Source organism: Arachis hypogaea, chromosome 1, assembly GCF_003086295.3.
Source record: "Arachis hypogaea cultivar Tifrunner chromosome 1, arahy.Tifrunner.gnm2.J5K5, whole genome shotgun sequence".
Taxonomy (NCBI): domain Eukaryota; kingdom Viridiplantae; phylum Streptophyta; class Magnoliopsida; order Fabales; family Fabaceae; genus Arachis; species Arachis hypogaea.
Window position 1 is genome coordinate 87,157,456 of NC_092036.1, and position 7,739 is coordinate 87,165,194.

Below are 7,739 nucleotides of genomic sequence, written 5' to 3' on the forward strand. Positions count from 1 at the left end.
AATAAAAGATATCTCTTCTACTTAACCGCATTCCTTGAATTAATTATTTAATTATAAACAATATATGCTCTCTGTCTCTCTCTTTCAATTATATGTATATGTTTATCCAAAAGAAATCTATATATGGATAAAATGAAATTATATATTTTCTAAGTTTAGTGGAAAAACAAGGTCAATCTGTTTTCATTATGACATTATGTATATTAATGCACTGTAATGTAGGTAGGCATCAAATAAGAGTGTAAATCAAGCAAAGTAGTGTAATTTACATTCAAATCCGGATTATCTGTTATTTCTTGATTTTTCTTCCATGTTTCTTTGCTTCATTCACTTTATACTTTATAGTTTATACTAAGTAGTTTGTGAGATCAAACAAACGTACTCTCACAAAACATATGTACATGTTTCCAACGTTTTTTATTATTTCAATTTTCAGTTAATAGAATTAATTGCTAATAATTTGTTAGTACTAATTAGATTAGATATGAATCATCATTCCAATTCGGTTCCAATAACCCCTTATAACTCCCACAATTCTCATCAGTCATAATATCCTTCTTATCCATAAACAAATCTGATATTTTGCATTTTTATTTTAAAAAGAAAAATGTTAACACTCACTTTTTAGTTCTGAATTATTCATGACAATATGATATGTTTTTTCCCCATTATTGTTCCTTCACTCTTCCTTCAATTTGATCCTTTCTTTTTCCTTCTCTCCTTTTTTATTATATCTTATATGTATTCATATTTGGTTTTCTCAGTTGCATTGTTTGTTCACCCTTCAAAGGGAAACGAGTTTCTAAGAAACAACCTTTGTTGTCTGCATCTGTTTGATCCTTCTCAGGTAAATGCCTTCTACAACTATTCTTTCTGCATGTTGTTAATGTGTTTGGTGGGGTTAGGAAAACGTGTTTCAGTACAATGCTCAGTGAGAAAATGAGAAAAACAAAGATTGTTAACACCAATAATGGCACATGCTGCTGAATCTAGCTGGCAGTACTGATATTCCACTCTGCTGAATATAGTTTAGCTTTCCTTATATGTTTAACAGGGACATAAATTTCGAGTTGGGTTTTGATAAGGATAAATTAGTTGTACTTGCACACTTGGTCTATTTCATTAATTCAAAGATTTTTTTTTCTTAATGTTCATTTATTGGTTAAGGATTTTGATGAAAGTCCTATCATGGTTTATTTATTTATTTGTGAAGGTTTCCTAATGAGTTGAAAAAGGGGGGGGGGGGGATTGAATCAAGGAAACACAAACGATATTTTACAGTTTATGCAGACTGATAAATCAATTTGAATGAACGTATTTATACTAATATAAGGTGGATAAGTAGAACAATATGACTATGTTGTTTCGTTGCTAAATCGGTATAAGCAATTCAATCGATTTTCTGGATTAGAGTGCTGCATAATGTGAGTTGGAGTGTTGTTGCTGCATAAATTGAGTTCATGGTATTTGATATCCACTAAAATTCTTTCTTTAACTTTTCATTTCTATGTTTCTGATAAATCAATCTTTGGTTGCATATCATTGTACTGTGGTATGAGCAAGAGAAAAAATGTCAAGTGTAAAGAGATCTTCATGAAATTAGCTACATGAATTCCAAGTTATATATATACCAATACTTGTGTGTGATTTACGTGCTTCTTAATCTGTAGTGGTATTTGGATTTAGAGGATTTTGCTTGAGTAGTTAACCTGTGTCATATATTGCTGTGGCATTGTTTCACTCTATGGTTGTAACTATTTCTCTTCTATCTTCACAGGTGCTTGATCTTCCTTACTCATTTATTCGAGATTCTTTAAGTTTTGGATAACATTTCAAATTTAAGGCTCAATAACTTGGCACTGGAAAAAGGATGGTGGCAAGATCATGCATCAATTTGTTGGACTTGGTGCCAAGGGAAGTTTTAAATTTCCCTCAAACTCATCGAGCTCTTCGGCGAGTTATGACAGTTCCAAGAACATTTTCTGATGTAGATGGCAAAAGAAGGGATGATGATGATGATGATGATGAAGCGGAGGATTATTCAAATACTTTCTCATCAGAATGCAACCAAAAGATAATCATAGTAGCAAATTTTCTTCCAATCAATGCTGAAAAGGACAAAAAAACCGGCAGATGGTGTTTTACTTATGATGAAGGTTCTATTTTGTGGCAGTTAAAAGATTCTATCTCTTCTGAAACAGATGTTTTTTACGTGGGATCTTTGAAGGCCGATGAAGATGCTAGCGAACAAGGTTGTTGGAGGAGTTCAATTGTGTGCCTACTTTCATTCCTTCAAAACTACAGAAACAATTCTATAATGGATTCTGCAAGCAACATTTGTGGCCTATATTCCATGACATGTTGCCAATGCATGCTGACTTTCGCAATGGCTTCGATCGATCCTTATGGCAGGCTTATGTGTCTGCTAACAAGATTTTTGCAGATAAAGTCATGGAGGTCATTAATCCAGAACAGGATTATGTGTGGGTTCATAATTATCATCTTATGGTTCTTCCAACATTTCTGCGAAGGCGTTGTAATAAGATCAAGCTAGGATACTTCCTTCATAGTCCATTTCCTTCATCAGAAATCAATAGGACTTTACCTGTTAGAGATGAAATTTTGAAAGCATTACTCAATTCAGATTTAATTGGCTTTCATACATTTGATTACGCACGCCATTTTCTTTCGTGTTGTAGTCGAATTCTTGGCTTAAAGTCTGAATCTAAAAGGGGTTACATTGAGCTTGAATACTTTGGCCGTATAATATGCATTAAAAGTTTGCTAGTGGGGATTCATGTGGGTTGGCTTCAATCTGCATTAGACCACTCTTCTTCTTTAGTCAAAGCCAGAGAAATCTACAAGAAATTTAAGGGTAAGAAACTTGTTCTTGGTGTTGATGATATGGACATATTCAAAGGTATCAGTCTAAAGCTCTTGGCAATGGAAGAACTCCTTCAGCAGTATCCGGAATTTCAGGGTGAATTTGTGCTTGTCCAGATTGTCAAGGAAGCGCAGAAGGAGACATATATTACTGCTAATAGGATAAACAAAAGGTTTGGTTTTGCTGGTTACCAACCTGTGATCATCATTGATCATCCTATTCCTGTGTATGAGAAGATTTCTTACGTTGCTTTGGCAGATTGTTGCGTTGTGAATGCGGTAAGAGATGGTATGAATTTGATTCCATATGAGTATGTAGTGTGTAGGCAGGGGAGTTCTAAAATGGATGAAGCTCTAGAACTTGATCCTGATTCTCCACATACAAGTGCACTTGTAGTTTCCGAATTCATGGACTGCTCGCCATCTCTTGGTAGTGCAATCCGGGTGAATCCATGGGACATCAATGGTGTAGCTAATGCAATGAATTTGGCCATCAAAATGCCAAGTGGAGAGCAACAGTTGCGACACAATAAGCACTATCGATATGTTAAGTCTCATGATTTAGCTTACTGGAGCAGAAGTTTTATGCGGCATCTAGAACACTCTTGTAAGGATCATTTTAGGAATCGTTGCTGGGGAATGGGGTTTGGTCTGAGTTTTAGAGTCTTGTCCCTTTCTCCAAGTTTCAGGAAGGTTTCGAATTACAACATTGTCTCAGCATATAGAAGGACTAGTTGCAGGGTAATTTTTCTGGATTATGATGGTACAATTGTGCCTCATTCCTCTGTTGTTAAACTCCCGTCATAGCCATTCTAAATAACATTTGCAATGACCCTAATAACACAGTGTTTATAGTAAGTGGCAGAGGAAAAACCACATTGGGTGGATGGTTCAATTAGTGTAAGAATCTTGGTATAGCAGCTGAGCATGGTTATTTTGTGAGGCAAGTGATTTTATAATCAATGACATCCAAAAAATTCCTTTTGGTATCTGCATTTATGAAGCTTTTTCTTTTTCTGTTGGATCTTTTCTGCAGATGGGGTCAAGAATCAACTTGGGAAATGAGTCATGTTAGTACAAACTTTGTATGGAAAAGCATTGCTGAACCTGTGATGAGATTGTACACCGAGGCATTATCGCAACGCGGATCCTGATTTTGGATCTTGGCAAGCCAAGCAGCTGCTAGATCACCTTGATGGTGTTCTTGCAAATGAGCCTGTAGTTGTTAAGAAAGGAAAGCATATCATTGAAGTAATGCCACAGGTATATACCAATCTTTTTCATCTCTTAACCTATGAATATGGTTGTACTTAAATATCTTAATATTTGCAGGGGATTACCAAAGGTCTAGTTGCAGAGGAGGTTCTTTCTTCCATGGCCGAAAATGGGAAATCGCCAGATTTTGTATTGTGCGTTGGGGATGATAGGTCTGATGAAGACATGTTTGAGAGCTTATTAACCAAAGCTTATGGTGGAACATCTTTGCCAGCACCAGAAATCTTTTCATGCACTGTTGGTCAAAAACCAAGTAAAGCTAAGTACTACTTAGATGATACAGTGGATGTGATGAGGTTACTCCAAGCTCTTGGTGCTTCTTGAGCTAGAAGAATGGAAGTGTGTTTTGACTTTTGAGAGTGTTATTTAAAATGCAAAATGAACTTGTGTAGGAAGCATAACATAGATAGGTTTAGGGTATGATAGTTGAGAACTTATTTTTAAGCTAGAGATATACATAATCATGCTTTAAGAAACTAGTTTTTAATTCAGATAGTGAGCAAGTCAAGTATTAGAATGTCTCTGGCTTTGATTGTTAGGAAACCGCAAATAGACTTATTTTTAGCAATACATTCGCTTGATGATAATTTATATTCAGTTAAACTCATAATTCAATTCATGACAAAATAATACTGAAATGATATAATAATTCTTTCTCATGTATAGTTAAATTACGAATTTGATTGAGCATGGTATTAGACAAGTGATATCTTCCCTTTGAATACAAAATGTAAATATATAAAAGGTCATACGGCTTTAGAGCGGTAAAAAAAATACACTAGATTAACTCATAATATGCCAACAAAAACTTAAGCCAAATTATTTTTTTACCTGTTCACTTTCTTGACTTCTTAAAATTTTGTCAAAGTAAATTGATGAAGTAAAAAAGTGAATATTTAATTATTGTTAATTTTATAATTTATATTATGTGTGAATCTCATTGTTTTGTTTTAATGATAATTAAATATTTATTTTTTATTTTACTAATTCTTATTTTAAAGGAATTTAATTAATTTTTAGTAGCTAACAATATAAATTAAAGAAAAATATGTCTAAAGTATAAAAAAAACTACGATAAAATAAAAAATAAAAATTTAATCACCGTTAACTTTATAACTTATATTATACATAAGTCTTATTACTATCTTGATTTAGTAATAATTAATTAGACTTTCAATTTTTTTCAATAAAATTCTATATCCAAGTGATTTAACCAATCAAGTCTAACCAAGTCTTTTAAATTTACACATTTCTTTTTTCATGCTTTCTTCTCCCCTCGAGTTTTTTCTTCTTCAAATTCACAAATGCACATTCTTTCTCACCCCTTTTTTATTATTTTTCACTTTCGTTACCGTCGTCACCAACACTACCACCACCTCCTCCTCCTCCTCCTCTTTCTCCTTTTTCTTCATTAAAATTTCTTTTCCTCCTTTCTTTTCACCCTTTTCCTGCATCATCATCATCATCATCATGATCATCATCGTTATTGCCATTGTCGTCTTCTTCTAATACGTATCATCGTTATCATTATCATCGTTATCATCGAATTTTACTATATTGATGACATTGTCTTACTCAAAATTGATTTGGATGCATTTTGTTCTAAAATTGACTTGGTCTGTGCTTGTTTTGAAACAAGTTTATTCGTGTATTATCATTAAGTAATTTTGATTCATTTGAAATTTAATTTTCAGTTTATTATGGATGTAAATAAGGTGCACTTCTGATCATTCAATTTTGTTTGTGTACTTATTTTCGAATGAAATCATTAAGTAATTTCGATTCATTCTGGATTTAAATAAGGTGCACTTGGTCTATGCTTATTTTGAAACGAGTTTGTTTGTGTATTGTCATTATTAAGTAATTTCGGTTCATTTAGAATTTAATTTTTGGTTCATTCTGAATGTAAATAAGGTGTACTTATGATCATTATTGTTAAGTTAAGAAAATAATTAACACATGACAACATGCTAATTAGGTTAATAATCCAAGTGAGTTTGATGAAGTGTTTTAGTGTGCAGGCCCAAATTATTTGTGTTGTAGCCCAAACCAATGAAGCAAATGCACTCAAGTATGCTGAATGAAGATTGATCCACAAACTAAGTCCAATCCCAACCAAGCATTAGTGAGTCAAACATAAGCTAGACTTCACAAGTGCACTTCGGGTAAACACAAAAAAGAGAGATAGCTTCATCTTCGAACTCACACACCACTACACCAGAGAAGAAAGAAAGAGAAAGTTAATCAAAAAAGTAATGTCCAATCACACTAATCAAAAGCATGTTAAGCTAAATCAGAGGTTAAAAGTGATTTATTTTTATTTGCATGTAAGTTAATTTCTTCACTTCTTCTCTAACTCTCTACAATACCATTTTGGAATAAATGAATAAAGTGGTGTCTGATCATCTCTACTGCAAGTCAATGGCTTACAAAGTTACTTGGAGCCAAAGCACAATTTTAAGAATTTGGATTTGGGTTTATCACTGAGCAAACTAATTTTTGTTGCTCGGCCCTCCTCGGTCAAGCCAACATCCAAATTTGAAATCTCCAATTTTTGTGGTTGATTGATAAAAGATAAGAGAAGAGCTCAGCAACCTAAGGACCAAGAAGTTGACTTTGAAGAAACCCTAACCATGGCTCAAAACAAGATACAAAAAAGAAAATGATTCTCATTATAGCTCAAGGAGAGAGAACCCGAATGGAGAGCTGAGTGAAAACGTCACCATAGTGTTTGAAGTCTTGGAAGCATTGCACCTACACTAAAGGGAGCACTCCACCAAGATGAAGAACAATATTTTGAATTTAGATGTTGGGTTTCGTACATAGAGTCAAAGTTGTTAATAATCATCTCCTTCATAGTTTACTAATTGTATTTCTGTTTCAATGTATATATTTCTTTATTCTGTTTGAGGTAAAAGGAAAGAAAGAGAGGTATTGAAAAAAAGTCATAGAGTGAGAAAAGGATAAGAGAAACACTTGAGAGAAAAGCCAAGAGTGATTTCCAATTTCTTTTGGTTATTTTTCCTTGCTAAGTTGGGTAAGCACTTAGTGTGTCTAGTTTAAGTAGTTGCATTACCAAACCAAGTTTGCATTGAAGCTTAATGAGTCTCAGATAGGATTATGTTAAGTCCTAGAAAATTGGTATATATAATACTTAAATGATAGTGAAAATTCCACCAACTTTGTGATAAAGACTGGATGTAGGTTGTATTTCACATGGCAACTAAGTCAGGATATATGGCTGTGTCACATTCTTCTTTTCTGCTCTATTCTATTTTTTTGGTTTTATCAGACAAAACAAAATTTTCTCTTGCATAATCCGCTGCAAGACAAATCAGAAGCCAAGTTCTAATTTCTGGTTTTAAGGATAAATTATTCAAAGTTAAAGAAGGTCATAGATTCATCCCTCTTCTCCAAGCCTTCTAGAACCTTCAATTGGTATCAGAGTCTGATCTCAAGAATCAAGCCTCATAGCTTGGAGAAAAGATACAATGGCGAACAACTTGGGTTCAACCACAGTGGCCTATACTCTAGCAAAGGGTCAGTCAAATAACAGGCATCCCTTCTTCAATGGGAAGAAC

The 7,739-nt window shown here is 33.7% G+C and overlaps 1 pseudogene; it reads left to right on the forward strand.

Moving 5' to 3' along the window:
* Positions 1-732: 732 nt before the first annotated feature.
* Positions 733-4,690, forward strand: LOC112695612 (probable alpha,alpha-trehalose-phosphate synthase [UDP-forming] 9; annotated as a pseudogene).
* The last annotated feature ends 3,049 nt before the right edge of the window (positions 4,691-7,739 follow it).